Genomic DNA, 23,705 nt, shown 5'->3' with positions numbered 1-23,705 from the left:
TGAGAAGATGAGTTGAGGACAAAGTACATCTCCAGCTGTGGCCATGCTCTGCCAAATATTCAGAACCGCAAGGCGGAGTCCTTGCTGCAGGTCCATACGCCACAAGGCATTTTACAAACAAGTTTGCAAGCTGATGTCTGCCTGTCATGCAGAGACAACTTGGGCTGTCTTGGTGAAGGGTTTTACACATGTGGCCTTTAGATATATATATATCAGGAAGCTTTGCACAAAGAAGAGTCAGAGCCTCTTTATCAAGCCCTCCAAAACCTCCTGCAAGACATCGCTGAGTCTCAAGAAAGCCTGGAAAACTCTGACTAAAGTTAAGATTTTAATTAAAACAGTGAAATTAAATAGAACAGCCTGTATCAACTATCGATCTTGGCAATGGTAGGTAAAAGATTAGATGTCATATGTAGAATCTTCCTTTTGGATTTAAGGGACAGTAAAACTGTGAGATATGGTTAAGACCTTATTTGAAACTGGTTTTTGCTATAAGCTCAGAAATAAACTTTTAATTTCCGGTAGATGGGAAACATTGAACCTGAAGTTAAGGATATCTGCATTCTGTTACTTGAGGGTATGTAACTGGGATATTGGTATGTCATAAGGGGAATTTATAGGTCACCATCAACCTGTCAGTAATCTCAATCTGTTATGCTAAGTATAAGGTGGTTTATCTTCTTTGAGAAAGCTGCCTATGCGTTTAGCATGTGCTCAGGGTTTGTCTGCATAGGAATACTTGAAAAAGTTAATCTGGATTAAGATATGCTTTGGAAGTGGATTAAATTACATAGTACTCCTATACAAGCACTTCTAAGCAGAATTTAAGTGGCTTTAGTTCTAGTTTCTTTACTTCCTCATTTAAGTACATTAAATCAAATTAAAGGTGTTTAAATTTTACTCAAATGCCTGTAGAACTTTAATGTAATCTTATTAACCTGCTTTTAGTAAAGTTTATCTTACTTCATTATTTTCTTGGAGGTAAATTGGAGGCATGTTCACATGAGCATAGATGAGATTAGCCAGTTTAGTGTAAATTCTAAGTTTTTATTTCTTGTGCACTAACATTCTCAGGCTGACCAACTCTGTTTCTCCACTTGCTGATACTACCCAACCTCTGGTTTTCTGGTTCTCACATCCTTCATCTGCAAGTTGTCAGTAATTATTTTTATATCCTCAAAGGGACTAAGAGCCCTCCATATGATAAATGCTAACTAACAGCTGTGTGGCGGCATTTGATTAGCATCCAAATGGAAATGTGAAGTTTGTCTTTGGCTTTGTTCATTAGTGTAAAGGTGAGGGTGGAGTTGTGGAAAATTAATAATTTACAGGAACTATACCCATGAGTATAGTTATTTTTCTGTAAAATTATGACAGAGACAAACAAACTGTGGTTCTAATGTAACAGAGTTCAGGCATCTACATCTGCTTTTGCTGCACCTGGCTTAGTATATTTGTCTAAGATAAAATGTGCTTTATCTTTTGCAGACTCTTACATGGGGGACATATACAGACATTATTCAACAGATGATAAATATGGGGGGTTTAATTCCTTACAGAAATGGAGACAAAATGTGAGAGAAACCTTTCTCTGACTGACCAGAACCTAACATTGTAGAAATTGCTTTACAAAATGCCAGCAGCAGTTTTGGACCTTTCAAAAGACGCTGCTTTTTCTTCATTGTTCAAGGCTTCATATATAATCCAGTGACACGGGGTACTTGAGAATAGTAAATATTGTTATGCACAAATAAGAATGAGTGGCTTGAATGTTTAATGACAAATTGCTCATGTTGGCATTGCAGTGTGATGGCTGTATAATGCTGCTGTATGAGGAGACAAGACAGTGATTGTAAGTGCTCCCTCTGAATATGCAGAACGGTGATCTCTGGCATGTATTTTTCCTGTATGTGGCAGCATCTAGCAGTGGGCAGTTGGAACATCTGATGATTTGAATTGCCAAGTGATGCCTTTATACTCAAATCCATAAGAAACCAACCTTTTCCTCTCCCACCCACAGCCCCATTGAGAAGTGAAACATACAGAGTTGCAAAAAGTATGTCAAATATGCATTTAAATGCCTTGCCTCTCTGACGTTTCATTTGATATGTGCTACATGTGACTTTGAAGCATAATAGCACATTGTCCTAAACTGATGGAGTTAGACAGTGTTTGATCTCTTCAGCTGAACAAATGTATTGTTTTAATGCTAAGCAAAAGACCTTTTAAATAGGAGAATTGATTTTATACATTTTTAAAGAGAAATCAGGATATAGCTGTGTTTTCTTTTTCCTTTTGGATTTATAGCAGTATGACAACACATAAGTAATATTCCCTCAGGCTGAGGTTGAATGCATAAGAGACAGTAAATTCTGTCTTGAGTAGTCTTGAGTCCCTTAAAAAGTGGTTATTTTAACTGTGCAGTGTGTATAATAAGTTTTCTTTCAAGTTGTTTTTTTTGGGGGGGTTATTTTATTTTTTTTTCATTTCTAAAAGTTATCAGCAGCTTGGGCAAAATCCTTAAAATGCACATATACTAATGACAGTATTGGAAGAGCTGTAACCGTTGACCTGCTGATGTTCATGAAACATCTCGATGGTGTACCTGAAAGGAAGGAGCTCATAGCTGTACTAACTAAAATCATGTTCCTATGAATGTAGCACAGGTGAGGGAGAAGGAAAGAATGTAGCATGGGTGAGGGAAAAGAGGGAGGAAGCATACTTAGTAAATACCAATCTGTCTTAATAGCCTTTCTTGTCAACTGGCAGCACTTCTGAGACACCAGCTTTTAAATCATGAGGCATCAGCTGTGGGTACAGGTAAGTCAGTGATAACTAGTTTGAATACAAGTAGATCGAACATGCTCTGTACTTAGCCAGCATTTTTTGAAATATTGCTAAAATTGAGTCTGTGCAGATCCGCAGCTGATGTGAACTGGAGATTAGATCTTGGATAGCTCTGAAAGAAGAATTTTGCCCTAAGATTGTTTTTAAAATTAACCTTCCTTTTGCTTCTTGCTCTTCCACCTCCCCCCTTTTTGAAGTAACTCTACACTTTGATATAACAAATTGCCTATTATCCCTTGTGTATGGTTCCTGGCTATACAGAGTTAGGTAAGAGCATGAGCAAAATGTAAATTCTTTGGTAACTCGGCAGAAGATACTATTTCATCACAATTGCTATTTAATTTTTGCAAAAGAACCTCCCACGCTGAATGTTCTTTTGAGTTATTTGGGGTTGATTTTTCATGAATAAAACTCTTAGTCATCTTGAGAATCTATGCAATATCTTAAAAAATAAAGACTTCGCACATTTTGGTAGTTAGTTGGTCTCCTTTTGTATCTCACTTGATTCCTGTGCTCCTTGCTGCGTATGTAAGACGTTGCTGTTTACAGTTGTAGCACTAGCCTTGAATTTGGGAGTTAAGTGGTGAAAACCTTCCCTCATGGAAACCAATAGTAAAGAAATTTACTTTTTCTACTTTAAATGCTGACAGTGACCTTCTGCGTGACCTTGGTGTGAAGATCTTATCAGCAGGGTTTATGTGGAGGTTATCTGCACCTGGTTCTGCAGGACAGGAATGAATTGTCGGCTGCCACATTGCAAAGTTGCGTACAAGTTACTGGTACATTTGGCTGTTGATGTATTCCTCCTCCAATGTGGTGGGGCTCATGAGGATGTGTGAGGCCCTTCATCAAAGTGTAGATAGGCTATTAAACCAAGAGACATCATTACCTCAGCTGTAGGCCGTGCTCTGACCCCCTGCTTCCCAGTTGCACAGCTTGCATCATCAGTTTGTATCTTGAGAAGTCTTAGACCAGTAATTTTGTGGTGGGGAGTACTGGGATGTTGTGCAAACTGGCTCTTTAGTTGCTGCAGTGAACACAAGCCCATGGACAAGTCACAGAACTTGTTTGTGCCTCAGTAATGATATATATTTGCAAATCTAATAGTGTATGCCAGTAATACGTAAACCGGGAAGTTCCAGAACATCCTTATGCAGGACTTTGAGGTCACTGAAAGTTAGCAGTGAAACCAACTCCTATGGTTTTATTGCAAATATCAACTCTTGATGCTATTTTAAAAGCCTGAGCCCTTGAAGCTAAATGACTGCGTTAAAAAAAGTTTTTTTTTTCATACGGCTAGTAATTCTCATTAGTCTAATTGGTGTAGCTGGAGAAGGTAAACAATCTAAGTTGCAAAAAACTGTTTTCTGTCATGAGGTACAAGCAGCAAACTTGAAAGCTAAATTCAAGTCAGAGAGCAGATGCTTTGAACTTGCTTAGGTTTGTATCAGTCTGACAGAAAAGGATAGTTGGTATCTGCAGAGTAGAGGGCATGATGGTAAAGCATCATGGAAAGAAGGAAGAAGGCTGTTGTCTATGGCTAGGAGTGAGTCAAGTAACGTGGTCTGTAAAACATAGAGACATATTTTATAATGTGCAATAAAACTATTGTCTCTGAATCTCATCTTTTGTGATGTATTGCAGCTATGATCTGAGGCTTGTTTCTGGAAAACATGGTGGTTTGTGGGGGTTGGTGTTCTGGGGGGTTGTGGTTTGGGTTTTGTTTTTTTTTTTAACTTTTTTAAATCTCTGGTGATAAATGTTTTTTTCTTTTAGGTTTCACTTGTTTTAATAGGTTACCCATATGAGTTTGCTCTGGTGCAGAGCAGTGTGCGTTCAGCAATAGTTCATTGGAAACTGCCATGTAAAACTAATTAATAAATATATATATATCATTTTTTTTTTTAAGCAGCAAGATTAAATTTAAAAAAAAATTAAGCAGCAAGATTAAATTCTGCTACTCAGAAAGGTAGCTCTTAATTCATTTTTAGGTACTGGGGGCAGCAAACGTTGGGATTAGGTGCCTTTAGAATACATCTGTCACAACAGAAAGGGAAGGGAAAAACAGTCTGAAAAGCACTCTTTATCTTGCACAGTTAATCTGAAAAGGACCTCCTGAAAAGGAAAACTTGGAAGAATCATTTTGAAGATTGCTGTGGCTACGTTTAGTGTTTGGTTGAGCCTCAGGAAAACTCATGGAGGTCCAGTGAAGTTGGAGGGCATGCCTTAATACTTTGTAAAGCAGTGTGGTGATTATGAAGGGATGCATGGCGTAGTTAGGCTCTTTGCTACTGCAGGGTTTGTATTCTGAGGTGAAACATCACTGAGCTGCTTGAGTATGGCTGTGACACATGTATGAGATGTTTAATTACTTTATGAAATGCGGGTTTATTGTGAAAGTGCTGTGTTCCTTCTTAGACTCATGCCTGGTCTGCTAGTCTTATTGTAGGGGGAATATCAAAGTGGTTTTGTCCTATGCTCCATATGGAATATAAGTGAACTAATATCAACTGTACTTGCTGCCAGGAGGTCAGAATGGAGCTGAGTAAGCTTCACGAATGAAAGTTCAAATACAATCACAGTGGCTTTAATGTGAATTTCCTTTTTGATAAAAAACCTAACTCATTTCAAGTCTAAAGTGATCTTTACTTTGAAGTGTTATTCCATCTTTAATGTTATTTTACTGTTGGGTGGAGCTGTAAAAGCCATTAACTTTTCTTTGCAAATGAAAGGGAGAAAACCTTTCTTTCTTGATAGAAAAAGCCGATTACTGTGTTATCAGGAAAAGGCTTTAATGGCCCTAGCTCACCTAATGAGGCATTATCAAATGAACCTCCTATTCACAGATTTATAGGGTGATAGGTGTTAGACTGAATTGTTTTTGAAACCGCCATTTAGTCTTAAATCCTTTGTAGTGCAATAGTTGGTAGGTGGCTTTCTTTTTTCTTCCAGGTCAATATGAAAACATTTAGGTAAGTTTTATTTTTGTTTTGGCCATAGGAGAAAGTGTTTTTCCCAAGCTTCTGTAAAACATTTAGCTAATGGTGTAGTCTAGGTGCTACTGTGAAGTTACTGCTTCAGATTTATCAGTAGCCTTTAAAAGTAAGCATGTGAATAAAAATAATTTCTGACAGAAGTCCCAGTTCTTAAATGCTGAAGTTGCAGGGGTTTTCTTTAAATTACAAAGAGGTTGGGTAGGGCTGGGACTGAATTTTTTATTTTCAGATTGTGGTATGTTACAGTTTTATTTTAATGGCATAGGCTGGAAGAGGCAAATTAATTGCTGTGGTGGTGTGGAGGCATGTCGGAGTCTGAAGAATTATGGAGTTTATGTTGTGCTGGGTTGGAGTGGTGAAGTACAGATAACAGGCCACAGCTGTGGCCACAAATTAGGCTTCTCAATTTGATTCTGAAAGTATTGCATTAGAATTGCTTTTCTAGAATTACCATGTGGAAAGTCTGATGAATAAAACCAGATCTGAAATAGGGAAGCTAGAAATGCCTGCTGCTGCAAATGCTTGTTGGGGCTTCAGTGTTGCAAAATGAAGGTGGCCGCTTTACTAAGCAAGAGCAGTGCTCAGGAGCTTACTGTTCTTCAAGTCTGTCCACTGGTTTTTACATCTTAACTTTTCCTTAAGGAATTAGGGTTCTCAATGGTTCCTTCCTCTTACAGCAGCGTGGCTTAGGGAAGGATGAGAGTGGTGGTCCCTCCCATGGTCCAGCAGCACCTGTTCTTATGTGAAATCCATCAAGAGTTGGGAGCATGGGGTTTACCGGCAGGTGTTTCAGGAAGGTGTGCAAGCTTTGATCTAACTGAAGTACTGTGCAAAGGCCTTCCTATATAGGAGAGATCCAGTGAGGAAGTGAGCACCACCTGATGAACTCCTGTGGGTATGGGACACTTCAACATATGGGTATTGCTCTTGCGTTCTGTGGAGCTACCCTTGCTGTGGGAACATCAGTGCTCCAGGTATTTCCAGGCACAGGACAGTAGTAAGGTAGTAATAGATCAGATCTAACTTACAGGGATAATTCTGAGCAGTGATAGTTTTATTAGCAGAAATGTTCAAAAAACACCAAACCTTCAGGCCTGTTGTCCTGTGTTTGGGTTGACTGGCAGACATGCCAGTGCTGGGTGCACAGATGGTCCAAAGACAAGCGCATGACCTGGGGTGGGCTGGCTGAAGCTGTCACAGCTGTGTTATGGTTACCAGGGTCCTATAAAATTGTCTGGGGCATTGAATTCTTACAAAACCAAGGGACAGCTCTGGCTAAGCAAGGGCTGTATGCAAACTTTGCTTGTCCCCCAAATATGAACTCTGCAAAGTACAGGGGCTGGAACCAAAAAGATGCCGAGTAATAAAAGACTGTGCAAGGTCCCCCCACTTCCTCAAATGTTCTCATTTAGTGAGCGTAGCTCTATCCTGACCTGCAACATCCTGTTCATTGTTTTTGCGCTAGGAGTTTCCTGAATGCCCCATGGAAAATGTGACACACTTTGTAATGTAGAACAAATATATTTTGGAATGGGACCCAAGTGAAAGGATAAAGCCTTGTTCTGCATTGCAACTTTAATCCAGATTTACATTCCAGTGAAAGACTGTGGTAGGGAAGGTGTCTGGAACATAAGATGTTGCAATGTAAAGCACACAGTCGTTCCTTGGATTTGAAGATTTGTTTATGCAGAGCTCAGAACTGGTAAATCTCTGACCTTTTCAAAGGACTCTTCCTTTTTCTCTTGTTGATACTTTAATATCTTTCAAATGCCCTTGGCATTCTAGTGGATTGACAGATGACCAACTGATGTCTACACACAGTAGCAGAGGCTGCGTTACATTTGGGATGTAGTATTTTGTTGTTTGCATCAGCCTACTTTTGTGACTTTCCAATTGGAATTCCCATGTAGTCCTTCAAAACTATAAATACACGTTTTTGAGAGAGGAAGTAAGATTGATGGCTATTCTCGTACTTGGTGTAAAAGACTTCCATGATTAATTGTTTGCTTCTAACTCCTCTGTTGATACTTACTTTCATAATCTTGAAAAGCAAAAACATTAATAAATCAAAGTAGGTTAAAGATCAGACACGTGGTTTTATTTTAATAAGGGATAAAGCTGAAATCTCACTGAGTATACATTGTTCAGCACTTGTTCTCTGGGGCATATGAATCAGTCCCTTCATTACTGATCCATAAGCATTTCCTTTTGTGGTTACAGTGTATTTTCATTAGAAAAACGAATGCAAGATAATACCCAGTGTGTTACTTTCGGTTCTTACGCTCGTGTGCAAAGTGAAGTTTTGACTTCACAGAGTAAGTTTGCTTGCTTGATTTATATCTGTCAGGGAAAGGGATTTTGAGAAAAGGCATAGTAAGCCTGCAAGCTTGAGGAAGAGGTATAATTTTCATGGTTATGCCTTGTGTGTCTGGGACACGTTTTCCCAAAGGATTCAGGGTAAAATGTGCTTTGGGAACAGTTTGCTCTTTATGTGTAGAGGAAGACAGCAGGAGATGTGTGTTTCTCCTAGCTTTTTCTCATGGCTGGTACTTAGTATTTGGATAGTGTACCCCAAAGAGGGGTAAGGTCAGAACCTGGTGGAAGAGGGGGAGTCATAAACAAGAGAATTAAAAACTTTGAGACTCATCCCCTCATCCCCCTTGCTGCTATACCTACACATCTGCTCACTCTTTGGTATCTTTTTATCGGAATTGTTGAAAGAAGCTGCTAAATGAAGAAACCAGCTTTCCTTTTGAACTTTTAACCTTTGTGAAAGCTACAGTCACTGGCTTCTGCAGAGCATAGATTGTTTGAATCTGACATTTTAAAAAAAAGACGAACAAAAAACCAGGAAGAATGAAATATCAATGTGCACTTCTGAAATTCCCAAATTGCCAGTGAAGGTCTTGCTTCTCTGTGCTTTAAAAGCCTCAGAAGTGCAGAGAGAGATTGGGGAAGGGTAAAGTGTCCCTGTTGCATCTCAGCCGGGATGTGCTTTGGCTGAGATGAAAGTGCAGCAGTTGGTACAAAACCTCCACCTGGGGAAAAATGGTCAACGTGTGTGTGAATGTAATCTCTTTGAGGCAGTGGAAGAAAGCTTGAAGAATGGGTTATGTAAAGGGAAATAAAACACTGTCAGAAAAGAAAAGGGGAAAAAAAATGCCAAAGGTGAGAGAGATGAATTATACTGCCTAGGCAAAAGGTATTATGCTTAGGCTTCTTCTATGAATGGATGCCCTGTTCAAAAATAAATAAATAACCAAGTGTTTCCCCACTTTATCCTTGTTAAAAGCAACACAGTAAAACTCCTGACAGTTGCTATTCTTTCTAAGAGTTGATGATGTGAATCTTTTATATACTAAAAGCAAGGAAAGCACCTTAAAGTTTAATCCCTGCTTACTCTAGTGGGTCTTAAAGCTGTCATCGCTTAAAGTCATACAAAAGCAAAAATAGTATCTTAAATATAAATTATTTTTTTGCCCTCAGTGACTTCTAATGCACATATTATAAGTCAGTAATTAAAAAACCTAAAAGCATATCCATCCAGGTCAAATCATGCTTTAGATGACATTTAGTCTAAAATGCTTGAAAGCAGCTTTCATGGGTATCATTGCTAGCTTTGTCATCTATATAAAAATGAAATATATTTTTGCAAACTTGAAAGCGACAATTTTGAGGAACACAGCCTGACAGCAGAGACCTGTAGTCCTTCCTTCTCACACACAAGCTAATAGCTGTGCTGCATACATCATTGCATGTGTAGCTGTTCAAAAGGGAAATGTACTCAACAAGGCTTTTTACTTCTCATCTGCTAGAAGAAACTGCCGACCCTTGGCATGGTTGAGTTTCTCTGAAGAGAAAGCAGCAATGTGTATTGTAGTTAACTTGGCTGGTGGCAAGCCAAACTACCTTGCTGCTTTCTTCCTTTTAAGATATGATTCTTCTTTCTTAAACAAGGTTGGTTAATGAATCAGGAGAAATAGTGGTGGATTTAAGAAAGGAACTGTTGAAAACAGGCACCTCCTCAATTTACTGGGAATAGTTCAGTTTGAGCTTGTTAGAGGTGAAACTGTTAGATGCTTTCAGCATCTTGCCCTGAGAAAACTGGGATCCTTTGTAGCTGTGGGATTTTTCATCTTGCTGTCGCGTTGTGTTTCTTCAAAGCAAGAGGCAAATGTTTTCTGTCACGTGCCTGTCTCTTTTAACATCTGTATTTCCACTTCAGCAATTAAATGACTAAAAGCAAGGGCAGGAGTGTAGGGAGTCAGCAGCCATGCATTAATTTCACTGTGTAAAACTACAAACTACAGAAATTTGGGGCTGGGGGAGGTAACTGTTAGAGGGCAGTGGTCTCTTCCTGTTGCGTGTGCTGAAAATAAGGCAGTTTCCAGGAATGACTGACCCAAAGAGCCAGATGACAGGTTCTCATTTCTACGTTGACAACAGCTTAAACTTTCAGGGCTCTAAAACTGAAGCACATGGTGTTTGGTAGTCACCCAGGTTAAACGATGAAAGCCTGAGAGCAGAAGGAAGAACATGGTAAAGAGAAGAGCAGTAGCTGCTCGCTGGGCTGTTTCAGAGTATTTGCATTTTGATTGGCTCTGCAGACACTTGTGGGTGCCTCTGGGACTCTTAATGTTAGGAAAAATAGCTTTATATGTAAAGAAAAATGGCAACGAGGCTTCAGACTTGCTCCCTACAGCATGTTCTGTGTGTTCTTTCAGTCTTGGCTTAAATGAGTATAATGGCAATGCTTTTATTTTGCCTGGGAAATTAGTTTCCCCTGATGGTTTGTTGTAAAGTACATAATCCATCTAGAGATGTATTTGTCATTTTGTGCTGGCAATGAATCTTTTAATTTGGCAGAGTGGGAAAATTAGAAGACATTGACCAATAAATATAGCTGCAAAAGTTTTATCCCTTTCTGTCCCATCCCAAAGTCCATACTTGTGAGAAGCCCCATCTGAGGGAAAACTGCAGCAATGTGCTCTGAAAGGCCAGAAAGAGCGCACACTGTTTCCAGCACTCCAAAGCTGCATCCTCTGCTTCTACCTCTCTGTTTTTTAATGGCAGGTGTTGTATTGAAACTGAGGATGGCGGCAAGAAATAGGTAAGCCAGTCTCTGATTTCAGGACCCTGGGGGCTAGGAAAGGTAAAATGCAGGAAGAACTGGGTGAGTAGTATGCCTGAGCTCACGAATAAATAAGGCGGCTGCCCATTCTGGGTAATGTGTCAGCCTGATTTAGATACAACACCCTGTAGCCTCTAAATGCTTCTCAACTTCTCTGAGGAAATGTGGTGCCCCATTTTATAGTTGGCGGTTGGAGGCACAGAGGACCAAAGGGCAAGTACGTGGCCACACACAAAGCTTTTTAATAAAAGAAAATTAAACACAAGTGTTTTTGGTTCCAAGTTTATGCCTTGTCTTTGAAGCAGACTTTCTGTTCGTTTAGACAGTATGATTACTATGTGTGGTAGGGAGTTCTCTTTAATCAGTGCTGTGGGGAAAAAAAATAATTGATAGCTATAAGGTCTATTTTTTCGGTTTATTTTTCTCCGGTGTATCTTATACTATCTGCTAACGATTACATTCTCTCAATGACACCAAGGTCAAATAAGAATCTAGGGCTTTCGTGTCTCAAGAGGATTGTTTTATAAATACAAGAATATATTTTTCTGTCTTGTTTAAAAGAGAGCATTAGACTTCATCCTGGGCACTGGATGCAACTTATTTACCTATAGGCACAGCTGCTTCAGAATTTCCTTCAAGTGCCTGAAATGGAATTAATGTTTTTTTTTTTTTTCTTCCCCAGTCCTAGTCAAAGATGTTGGCATAGTGGGTGAGATCAGCAAGGTAAGAGATGTGGCTGAAACCCATCTAATTCTTTAATGCTCCAAGAAAAGAGCTTGTAAAGGTGGTTAGTAGGATTTGTGGCTAGTAGGAATCTGCTCCAGAGTTTGGAGAATGGCATATGTGAAAAGGAAACTTAAAAAAAAAAAATAATCTTCAAAAACATCTTTTCCTTCATTCCTCATGTACACTGTCCTCTTAGAGTTTTCCATGTTGTGGAGAACATGTCTTTGTGAGTCCTACGTAATGGAGTAATCAATCCTCTGAGCAAGGTAGAAGGAAGTCACATCCAGCTCTGAAGAACAGCAGAATCCCCTGTTGGGACTAGGGGACTGTAACTGAAATGGGACTTAAGTCTTGGTCTTCAGAGATGTGGAGTCCACTTGTTACAGGGCAAGCTGTCTGGCAGCTTTGGAAACGGGACATCTCTTACCTGATCATCTTCCTTATTTCAATTTAAGATCTTCTGACAGGCTGTGGCTATGGTTCTGTGAATGCAGCATGAAGACTGCATCAGTGTGTGGGGAGCAAAAAGAAAATGGAGTATTCTCTTAGTAGATATGCACTGCGGACTTTTGGAAATGCTTATGCTTTCAGTGTACAACCTGTGAATATCACTTAATACAGCATAAAATGAGAACGGCTAAGGCTCTGTGTTTACTGTTGCCACCATGCCGCCAGCCCTGTAGAGCTATGGTTTAGTCTTCACAGCAGAGTAGAGGTGCTTTACTGAAGGGCAGAAAGAGGACTCCGTTCTGTTTTAAAGAGATTAATAGCTAAATTGCACTTGCTGCTTGAACGTTAGAGATCTACTGATAAATTTCGAGTGAGAGCAGATGGAAAGTGCTGCAGAGTTCCTGTGCTGTGCTTTGTTTTAGTGTTGCTGTTTTCACACAAAGGGCTTTTCAGCCAGGTGTTAGCCCTGTAGGAAGTTCAAAATGGTCAACTTCAATTGATGGCTTTATATGGAAACACTTCTAACTATGTCAAACTGAACTAGACAGTTAACCGAAGAGTGATTTGCCACCCCTCACCTCCAAGTGCAATGGGAAAATTTGATTTGGGAACACTGAAGTCTGACAACAAGCAGGATAAACAGTGGTTACTCTCACAGGGGATTTGGTGAAGCGTTGTTACTTTGTATTACTGAAGATTCTAACTCTGGCAATCATCAGAGCACTAAAAATGTACTTGGATTTTATCCAAATACTTTAATCTTTTAATGTCTGTTACAATTATAAGGGAGCTTATTGAGTTAATGAAACATACCGTAATGAACTCAGTAATTGCATAATTTTACATCATTTTCCTCCATGGAATTGAATCTTAGCTGTGTGCCATGAACTTTGCACAGGTGAAATAAATCCTCTTTTTTGGCCCAGGCATATTTACATGATGGTTAAAGATGAGCAGGTTATATTCCTGCTTTCCTTTTTGCCCCTACCCCTTCCTTATAGTGGTCCTGATGCTTGGGTGAGTGAGTGGTGAATACGTTCAAGGGGCTAATCTGGCTGAAAATGTGTCTGTTTTGTGAGGTTAGTTTTTGGGCAGTCCATCTCTGAATTGGCCTGCTGGACAAGTGCCAGGGCTGGCACTGGGGAGGAGGAGGCCAGGCCATGACATTGGAAAAGCAGAGATATCAGATTTGCTATGGAACTGAACTTTGAATGGCAGAAGCCTGAGGTTTTTGGAGTAGAAAGATTTCATTTTAGTGAAGAACGTAAGGATGGTGGCTCAGGGTGATGTATGTCTTACAATATTTATAACATAAAATACTTTTTTTGCTGTATAATAAGCATACGTGTTGTGCAGCAAAGGCACAGTGTCCTTTTGCCTGTCGCTGCCAGCCTCTCACTGTTCTGTACTTAGCATTTGTAAGTTTGAAGCAGGTAAAATACTTGGTAATAACTGCTGGGTAGAATCCAGAGGGTATTTAATATTTGAGGCACTCTATTTGTTTTTAGAATAATAGAGAAAAGTGCCATGGAGCAAGCGCTGGTTCATTTTGAATGGATGCTTTGCTAGAAGTCGATTGAGTTGCAGCAGCAATCGGTGACAATTGATGCTCTGGCTCCTGAGAAGGAAATTGCCACGAGTCGTCTTGCAGAATAATGTGGTTGGCACAGTTCAGTCCTCAGTGTGCAGACTGTGCTGGTTGCCTTGTCTGGATGCATGTATTGTGGGAAGGTTAAGCACTCAGTCCGTTGATTAGCCAATTTGGAAACAGTGAGTGTTTTGCTCATTCTTGGCATAACTATGTATGTTTCCAGAGAGGCTGCAGCAGGAGCTTCAACTGGAGCATGGAGATGGGGAAACACAGCTGTGCCGTCTTCAGATTTTGACAGTGAGTATTAGCTGTAGCCATTTGGGGGGAGTCTTGGAGAACCTTTGTAATTATAGTTACCTATGGGATAGAAGTTACTTGGAGAAGCAGGTCATATATACTATGAAGGCAACTTTTTAATGAATAACAACTTTTTACCTGAGCAATGAAATTAACTTATTTACTAAATTAGCTAGTATTTTTCATGAGTCAGGTTTCTTTGTTACAGTATTTCCATTTTTTTGGATAGTAAACCAGGAGACGATTATAACACCTCTTTGTAGCTTTAACTTCAGTGGCTGAATTGGTGGCTCCCTCCTGCCTTTTTTTCTTTTCTTTTTTTTTTTTTTTTTTTTTTTTTTTTTAAAAATAGACCAGCATGATAGCATAAATTAGATTTGTTAGATTTGGTGGGGTTTTATGTTCACATGTGGGTTATAATTTTGGAGCGAACACATAGCCTGTCCTGCTGTCCCTGCTAAAATGTAGAGACAGCATGCTTTTCAACTGTTGTCTGCTGCTTAAATGGCATGACTCTCTATAGAGCTTATGATTCAAACCAGTAGAAGGATGATGTTTGCATCACTCTTTCCTCTTTCCCTGGACCGTGTAGATTTTACTGTTGAGTAAAATGTAAATTATGGGGCAACCACAAATGGTACCAAGTGCTTGAGTGTGATTTGTTAGACTATAACACAAAAGCAATTTACAGCAGTTTTCCTGTCAGAAGTAAATTTTCATCTTGATCTTTAAAATCTTAGTTCAAATTGTGCAAGGCTGAGATCTTTTTTGAATGAGTGCTCTTGGATGCCAGCTGGGAAGAGTTATAGAGATGGTTGTTCTGACGTTGTAACCAAGGGTTGGTTTTAGTGTGCTTAGAGAATCTTGTTATGGCATAGAAGGCAACCTGCTACAAAAGCAGCTTTTTTTTTTGCTCGTTGTGTGCACAGTTGAGTACAGATGCACAGGCTAGGACTTCAAGAGTGCTTCAAGTCAGCGTACTCTGAGAGTTACATAATGGTTGAGGCTGGAAGGGACTAGTGGAAGTCATCTTGTTCACCCCCCTGCTCAAGCAGTGTCATCTGCTACTCATGGTTTTGCAATACAGAGATGAGCAAGGGATAGTGTCATGTTAAAACGTCCAGATCTCCTGTTACCAAGTGTCACATTTAATACAGTTTACCAAAAGACACAGGACACATCTGCCCTGGAAATGGGCTGGGCGAGCAGTGTTTGCACCGCTGTTATCTTGTCGCCGAGTTTCTTCTGAAAGGTTTCTAGCACCCCTCCAAAATAGCCTCTGCGTTCTGGTTATATGATCCTGGAGCTTGCCCTGTTCTTGGGCTCCTCAGTATCTTTTTTGCTTGTATTTTACCTTATAGAGGTTTTATGGTTAACCTGGCTGGATAACCAGGAAGATTGCTCAGGTATGCAAGCTCTTCCAGATACAGAATTACAAGCAAATGCCCCAGGGTATGTGTGGGCATTGAAAGGGAGGGTGATACCTGGTTGTGATGTCCCCGGAGCAGTGGTTACAGGCCCGCAGGTACACAGACTGAGTGGTACTCAGCAAAGCAGGATGGGATCAGTGTTAAGGATGGGCATATGCACAGTAGTGTTTTGGGGATGTGGCTGTGTCCACATTTGTTTCCTTAGCATGTCTGTGTTCCTGTTAACAAAGTGGGTTTAGTAATGTCTATTAAAATTCCAGATTAGTCGCAACAACTGATGTTGTTTGGAGATACAATCTCTTTAATGCAAAATAGCTCAAGTTATTCCACAAGTTTAAGCTATAGACAAGGTCTCTAATATTAACTGTGCCATGCTTTTTTTCCTAGGTAGCCATCACTGTCTTTCCCATTTGCAGTCTGGCGGTTTTTCTGAATGTCCTATAGAGGGCTGGCACTGGGAAGTCCACAAGTGTTTAAGGGCAAAATGTTCTTAGTGTGTATGAGAGTGTGAATGGGCAGAGAGCTGGGAGTCTACGGGGGTGGATTCAGGGGCTGTATAGTGCTAAGAAGTCAGGAAAACGTGGTGTTTTGGCTGTTAGCTGTTTTGATGCGCTGATTTCAGTAAGTATAAGAGAAACGAAGCTGGTAGGAGCACCTCTGTTGATGGAACTCCTTCCTGCTGCAAGGTGAGTGACAGGCGGGTTTTTTCCTTCTCTTGGTTTTTGTCATCTTTGAAGAGCAGGTGTCAGTGCCTGCAGCAAAAGACTGGTGTCATCAAAACTTTTAAGTCCTCCCTCATTAGACCCATGAATCGTATCCAGTCTTTCTTTTATTGTTTCTTTTACTTCTGATGAGTATGATGAGCATCAGGCTCTGCTTATTCACTGTGGAATGTCAATGTGTGTCTCTTTTCCACAGTCCTTTTCTTTGCAGAATGATTTCTTTAGAAGATACTTCTGTTTGTTTCAACCTTCAACATCCTGTCTGTGCTGTCAGTTAACTTGGTTATTTCCTTTAGCATTCACACGTCTCTGTTGCCCTCTCTTCCTCCATTTGACTGGTAACTTCCTGACTATACCATTAGTTCCTCCGTATGTGTCATAAGCATTGATACAGTAAAAAAAAACTCTTTATTTTTTATACTGCTGCTTCATCTTGCTTCTAGCAGGAAGTTTAGGGTTTTTCCCAGCCTTGAGCTTGTCTTCTTGTGTCTGTTATCTCCTTTGGGGTATAGCCCATCCTCATTGTCTTGATTCAGCCCTTGCTAAAGTGAAGCAATAAAAGTGTTTTCATCTTGACTCAAGATGCTCCTTTGTATGTCCTTTCTAGCCCCCTGATTTATCAAAATGCCAGGAAAGTCCTAAGTACCATAGTCAGATCATGCTAGTGCTAGGAAAGAGGGCTGTGACCTTTTGTTATTTCTTCACTCTTAGTTGAATTGTATTCAAAATTGCTTTCCTGAGTCAGAGCAGCTTTGGTGAACTTTCTCTGTTTCTCTTCAGCATATTTTCAACCAGTGTCTAACAAATTGACTCCATTTCCAGTTACATTGGATTCCTTTAGAGTGTGCTTAGCTTAAGGACTAGAAAGCTCCCCCCCCCCCCCCCCAATTTGCATTCATCCTTTTGAACTGTAATATTTAGCATTGCTTTATTTTAGTTTTTCTTTCACAGTACCAGTTTCCTTTTTCCTTTCTTCTCCCCTCCACCTTATCGCTGAAAACTTTCATTCTAACCTTACAAGCTCTTAAGAACAGTAGCACCACTGGCCAAAACCGAGGCTTCATCTTTTTCCCATTACTTCCCTCCAATCTCTCAGGTTATGTGAGACTATCCTGAGAGTCAGGATGATAAACTTGTATTCAGCTGGATTTTAAGGGATATTTTTTGCTGCTTGCTTCAATTTAGGAACATCTGGAATATAGCCCAATGACAAGGAACAACCCCAAATGAAGCAGCAAGTTTAAGTGGATTCAAATGTTGTGTTAGGAATAGTGTTTGATTTTTGTTCCTGTACTTGATACCTTCCATGGTCTTTAAATTCGACATCCTAGGCAGATACTCAGCACCTTTGAAAAACCATGCTTTTTTTTGTGAAGCCTTACCTTTTCAACTGCCAGGTTATTGTTGGTTTGGTGGTTGTTGAAGAGCTCCAATGTTAACACCTTTAGTAACAGAGCATCTTTGTCTGACTGTATGGTATATGGATGTTAATTAAATTGCCACAAACGTTCAGACACTTTGAATAATCAAAACAGAGTTTTTAGTCCTCCCTCTTATGAATTATAGACATGTAACTAAAAGTTCCTTGGTAGAAGGAGATCCCCCAAGAAGATGGGGAGTTCAGGTTAAATAAGTACCTGATTTTTTCTGGTATGCTTCAATGTGTTCTTCAGAAGCAAGGCCAGCCAGCCTGCTTGCTTGTATTCTGAGTACATCCGGTCTGTTGTGTTTTCTTCCACTTTTTCTTTCCAAGCACTCTTTAAAGCCTTTTTTCTCTCTTTTGAAGAGTACGTTTTTTGAAAGTGGGCCTGTCAATGATGGTGAAGCCTCAACCGCATAAAATACTTCCTAATGAGAGGACCACTGCAGGAAATGTAAAATACTTAGAACTAAATTTTTAAGAAAGGTTATAGGTGGGAATGAGACAGGTGATAACCACCCAAATATTCACCATCTTTCCTGGGTGGCTTTGCCAGTGGCAAAAAATGTCCTGGGCTGTACATTTCACACCCATATGCCTAAAATGTCCTCCAATACTAGATTTCCAGGTATTTTGGAGAGGAAAAGTGCTGTATTTAAACCTGACGGCTCCAAAGTTCGTTTTATCATAATATTAAAAGGTCCATTCCTGGGCTAGCGATGCATTATTGATCAGCAGATTGCAGGTTCAGCATCAAAGAAACATTCCTGTTGGGAAGCTGACGGACTGCTCTGAACTGTGGAATTCTGTCGAGTAGGGTCAGGTCTTCCTGCAGTGTTGGTGGCTGCTGCTGAAGAGATGGCAGCCCCCCAGCTTCGACATCGCTGCCTCTTTTCCATCACTTACTAGAATATAGCTCATAGCTCCTGTAGAGCTTTATCTTCCATTTGTGGCAAAGCATCTGTGGATTTTATTGACAAGGGTCTGCTGGGCCTTTGGCTCTTGTCTAGTTCAGGGGTGAATAGCAGAGAACACATAACAAAAGGGAAAAAGGCAGCATAAAAGCCTTTTTATGTATATAAAGTGTGCATCCAGCCCCCTGGCTTCTGTGCCCTGTTTTTATTTCTTGCAGAGATGGTAGAGCATGTTTACAGCTCCTTAGACTCGGCTGTTCAGTCATGCAGTTTAACTCCAAAAATAACTCTCTTGGAGGATATTAATCCAACGTTGGATTATCTTTCTAAAATCGTTAATCAGACTTGGTCCCTGAGGGACCTTCCAGCTGAACTTGCCACGTAGTTTCTGTTTGCTGGGGCGGCGGGAGCTGAGCGGAGGAAGCTGATGAGGTTTGACAAGAAGCGGTTACTTACGTAAGGTCTCGAGCGGAGGGACCCGTGCTTCTCCTCCTGCTGCGGGTCCCTGCATGGTGGTCGGCCAGGGCTCAGCTCCCTGCTGGCACTCGCTCTGTCCCGCCATGTCCTGGCTGCGTTATTGCCCTCCTTCCGTTTGCCTTGAAGAAATGCCATGGGGAAAACCTTCCTGCCGGGGGGAGCAGGCGGATTAGTGCCCACTCCAGGTGATTCCTGTATATGCTGCCTTTTGTCTAGAGAGGAGAAACACATGCTTTGTTTTATTAAATTCTCAAATGCACGTGGCGTTCCTTCAGTCGCTTTTTAATCATTAACTTCCTTACTCAAGCTGTTCATCAAATGACCTGGCCTGCTGTTTGATTACTTCTCTTCTGTAAAAGAAGGAATGAGCTCTTGTAGGCTGCTGTTTTTATATACAACTAGAACCATGAGTCGCATAATTCCTATTAGCCTGCATTTTTCTTCTCCTGTCTGTAGAGTAAGAATAGAGTTTATTTCTTGAGAGATGTGCTCTGATAGCTATAAGTTATTTAAAGTGCTTTGACAACCTTGTATGGAAAGTGCCAAGGAAATTGCAAAACATGTTTGTGTTTCTCTTTTTTTTTTTTTTTTTAAAAAGAGTTCTACTGAGAACTAATTTCATACACGAATAAAACCTGTTTTCCACATGCAGTGTGTGTGCAAAAGGGGGAAAATCAGTATGTTTTACTGACATACGTGATGATTTAATCCCTCAGAGCCAGGCAGGTAAACTGAGAGCTTGCATGTCTGTGCTGATGCATTTTTGCATTAAATTTAATATACTTTGATTTCCAACTTTGGTGTTTATTACTCTGACTTAGGCTGCTGGAAGCACTGCGTAGTATGGTTGAAATGCAGAAATGAGCTGCGTGTGGTAACAACAATAACTCACAGAATTTGCACTTTAATGGGCCAATCTGTCATAGTTCTGAAAAACTTTATTGACATAAAACAGTGTACTCAAGTGATAAGAATGTTTTGGTTGTGGGGTTTTTTTCCCCTCAAATTATAAAATAGTGTGCTGCTGAGCATGGAAGTTGCTTAAACCTCCTCCAGGTTACAGCTCCGTGGATGCATTAGGGGAAAATAATGGGAAGTTGCCTTCCTTTTCCTCAGACCCCTTCCTTCACTTCATACACTCATGCCTGTACATGCATCCTGTTGCCTTAAGATTCTGCCTTAAACGTTGCAAAAAATGAGTTGCAAAGTTGAACTTATATGTCTGCTGCTCAGATCCCACTGGGAGGGAAAAAGGAATTGCACTTGAGAAAACTCTATAACTAGACCCTTCAGCGATGTCCATATCCTTTTCACTGCTTGACTGCTGCGGGCATAACAAAAAGCAGTTCAAATCAGTTCTAGTACTTCATTCACATAATGAAAATCACTTACTTAATGGGAAGCATTTCACACCAGGGATTGTGCCTTCCTTATTTTACTGGGCAGTGTCTAACACACTGTGTACCACTGGAAAAAATAGCAGGTAATTTGTAATTGTCAGCACTGTAGATTTCAGAAATTTCATTGCAATCATAGTGTGATGACAGCTAAACATTATTTTGGCCTGAAAAAAGAGAATATTTGCTTTTGGCATTGCCACATAGGTAGTAAATTATCTTTTGGATCCTGAATTTGATTTGTAACATTATAAACTAGGGAAAAAAAATGTCAGCACTTCTGACTAGGATGTGCACCGAGAAACAGGAAAAAATGTGTAGTGACAGTTTTATATATGCTTTTCAGCATTCAGACCACACTGATGCCTCCGAGTTGGTCTCCTGGTAGAAGAAGTGGAACTACATCCATTTATATTAGTTAAAGATCTGTCACTTTGCTTTGTGTTTTATGGCTGTATAAGCATACATATATTAATAATTATAATTATAATTATGTGGGAGATCTGTGCTAGCCTGCATTAAAACGAGTCACATTGAAATTGTCTTCTGAATGCTGTGGTAGATTTCTCTTGTATCTTACTTTGGAATGCAAATGCTTATTTTCCATAGCTGAATTTGATTAACTTACACAGAAAGAAAGCAAATGGTTTAAGAAAGAAGTCAAGGAAAATTGATGGTAAGTTGTTAAGATGGACCACAACTCGTTAAAGCAAGCTGGTGGTTAATGCCACACCTGTATTGTGAGAGTGGAAGATTTCTGCAGATTTATTACTGTGTGATGTTGTTTTGCTTTCGTAGTCGTGGCCAGTGGTCATGAATCAATGTTTTTCCTTCAACATTCCTCGTGAGCTTTGGAGTTAGCTAGCCTCCTAGGGGAGGTATCTGTTGGACTGTGAGTTACTGTCCCTTTCCCTCTCATGGTGAGAGGTGATGGTGCTCAGAGTTGCTTCTCTGTCTTCCCAGTCAAATGAAAGTGTGCTTGCCCATGTGTTGGGTGGATTCTATGTTTTTTATAGGTGTCCTTTCTCTCTGTATAGATATGTGGCCTACAGATTATTTTGTTCATGAAAACTGTAGAAGAAACGTGATAGGGGGGATGGAAACCTGTTGAAAGTAAGGACTTGCTCATCTGAAGCTGTCCTCAGTCAAGTCTGTCTGGCAGGAGCTGCTGCTGCTCTTCTTGTGTTGTGGCCAGTAAACTCATGCTCTGGCTGAGGTTTCCAGCATCCCTCCTGCCAGGGGCACAGTGCCGTGCCAGGGAGCACAGGGAGAAGCCTGTCAGTCAGGCACCAGGTAAGCCAGCTCCACTTAAATGCTGCAGGCAGTTTAATACCAAAACATCGCAGGCTGAGACTACCGAGGACTGTTCTGCTGAGGAGGTGGGGAACCCCGGTACTGTGAGTGCGGGAGCAAAAAGGTGCCCAAGGGCTCGGTTTCATTTGACTGTCAGGGTGGATTAACGGCTCATGGCTGCCATCAAGTCTCTCACTGCTTCTTCCCCGCCCCCCCCCCCCCCCATTGTGCCACCTCTGGGAAGCCATTTGACTACGAAGTGGTAAAAACCAGATGACTGAAAATACTATTTTACTGATTAGTTGAGTCAGTGCGCTGCACTGCGAGGGGAGGGCTCGTGGGAGATGCAAATGGCGGGCGCGTGAGGGGCCAGGGGAGAAATGGCGGGCGCGTGAGGGGCCAGGGGAGAAATGGAGGGAGCCTTGTTATCCAATCAGGCTCTGTGAGGAAAAAGACAGCCAAAAGTGAATGTCTGAATATTCTTGATGACCAGCAAGCCAGTTGCATGCTTTAATTGTGTTTATTCCCCGTCCCCGTAACATCTACCAAATGTAGACAATATAGCTGTATTTCTTAATCTTGTTTAGTCTTTCAAGGCACTTCCTGCAATCCAGTCTTATTTATAGACCATCCATTGTCTTATTTACTGCTTTGCGCTTTGCTTTGTGGTGATGTGCGATCCTGTTGGCATCAGAACTGCCATTGTTGGAAATAAATTGCTGGAGTGTTAAAGTTTGTAAATTGCTTTTACAGTGTATGTTGAGAACGCTATGTAGAGTGTAGGTGAAGGACGGGGCCTTTTTAGAGTAGACCAGAGGACACATGAAAAAAAAAAAGAAAGGTAGACCCATACATATGAAGGCTGGACGAATTCCCACTTGTAAGTAGTATGACACAAAGGTATAAAATTTCTTGATAAAGGGATGGTTTCACGATTTTGTTCAGGCTGACCTGAGTTTGTGCTTCAGCTGCTGTTGGAGAAGGGTTGTAAGACTGGATTAGCTGGAGCACCAGCTGAAGGTGGGCAGAGCCTTTTTTTCTTGTACTTCTTTGTGGCTTCTGGATGTCTGGTATATTCTATCGGCTCATTTCTTGCCTTAGCTCTTTGAAAGCGTACAAGCATGTGTCCATGCTTTCACCACTTCCTTCTCTCTTGTGCTGAGAAGTGGGACTGCACCTCTGGGGATATCCACAGCTTCTCTTGTTTTGTCATACATGATAGCATTTTGCTGGGTCTCAGCAGAGCACGCACGAAATGCCGTGGTCGGCAGGGAGGACTTGGCAAAGCAAGCAGGAACCTCCCAGTCATCAGCAGGGTGGCACGGGTTGCTGTGCCTGAGAATTGCAGAGCTTTGCTACTTCAGCGGCTGTCCTGCTACTGCCAAGCTGGGAGAGGGATGCAAAAGGTTTGTTTGCAAGCCCAGAGAGGCATTACACCAGCTTGAAAAGCATTTGTTGTTATTGCAATGTTGCAAACTTTGAAACAAAAGAGACAGAACTTAAATTCTACAAAACCTGAGGGTTTGGTCCTTCCCCTTTCAGTTCCTTTCCACCAGATTCACAGGCTGTACTATTTGACACGAGATCCTATTGATACTCCTATTCTTGCAGAACTGTGATGTTTTATGTAGCTGATTATATCGTTGTGAATGTATACTATATCCTTGTGTGCTCACATGTCTGAGATTTACCATAAAGGCGTATTTATATATGGGTATCTCTGGATCTGTTAGGTGAGGATATGTGTGTGTATGTATATGTGGAAGCTGCTGTGTGTTCTGCCTTCTTCCTGACATCCTGGTTGCTATAGTGCAGTGATCTATTTGTGAACACCCAGAAGATCATTGCTATAGTTAAAAGAAACAGTGTTTCCTGGCCATAACTTCCTGGGCAATCTCTTCTCCTCAAGCACCGCTTTAACCAATTCGGTCACGTTCCCTGGGACTCCGGGAGTGACACTGTAACAGGAGCTTCCTTCTAGTTTGTCGCTTTTCCCCACCGGCATGTTTAATAA

The 23,705-nt window shown here is 40.8% G+C and overlaps 1 protein-coding gene across 4 annotated transcripts in view; it reads left to right on the top strand.

Annotated features, from left to right (window-relative positions):
• The window catches only part of ELMO1 (engulfment and cell motility 1), a 311,400-nt gene that overhangs the window by 24,265 nt on the left and 263,430 nt on the right, over nucleotides 1-23,705 (top strand). The window contains exon 1 of one of the 4 annotated variants that reach the window (XM_027809995.2): nucleotides 13,986-14,038. The exons of the other annotated variants lie outside the window; for them this stretch is intronic. The gene's annotated coding sequence lies outside the window, so the exon portion shown is untranslated. Of the gene's footprint in view, nucleotides 1-13,985; nucleotides 14,039-23,705 lie in introns of those variants that run through there. 4 annotated transcript variants of the gene reach the window in all.

The sequence above is a fragment of the Falco cherrug genome, chromosome 4, assembly GCF_023634085.1.
Source record: "Falco cherrug isolate bFalChe1 chromosome 4, bFalChe1.pri, whole genome shotgun sequence".
In the NCBI taxonomy this organism is placed as follows: Eukaryota; Metazoa; Chordata; class Aves; order Falconiformes; family Falconidae; genus Falco; species Falco cherrug.
The sequence above is the reverse complement of the archived record's forward strand: the minus strand, read 5'-3'. Positions and strand labels throughout refer to the sequence as shown.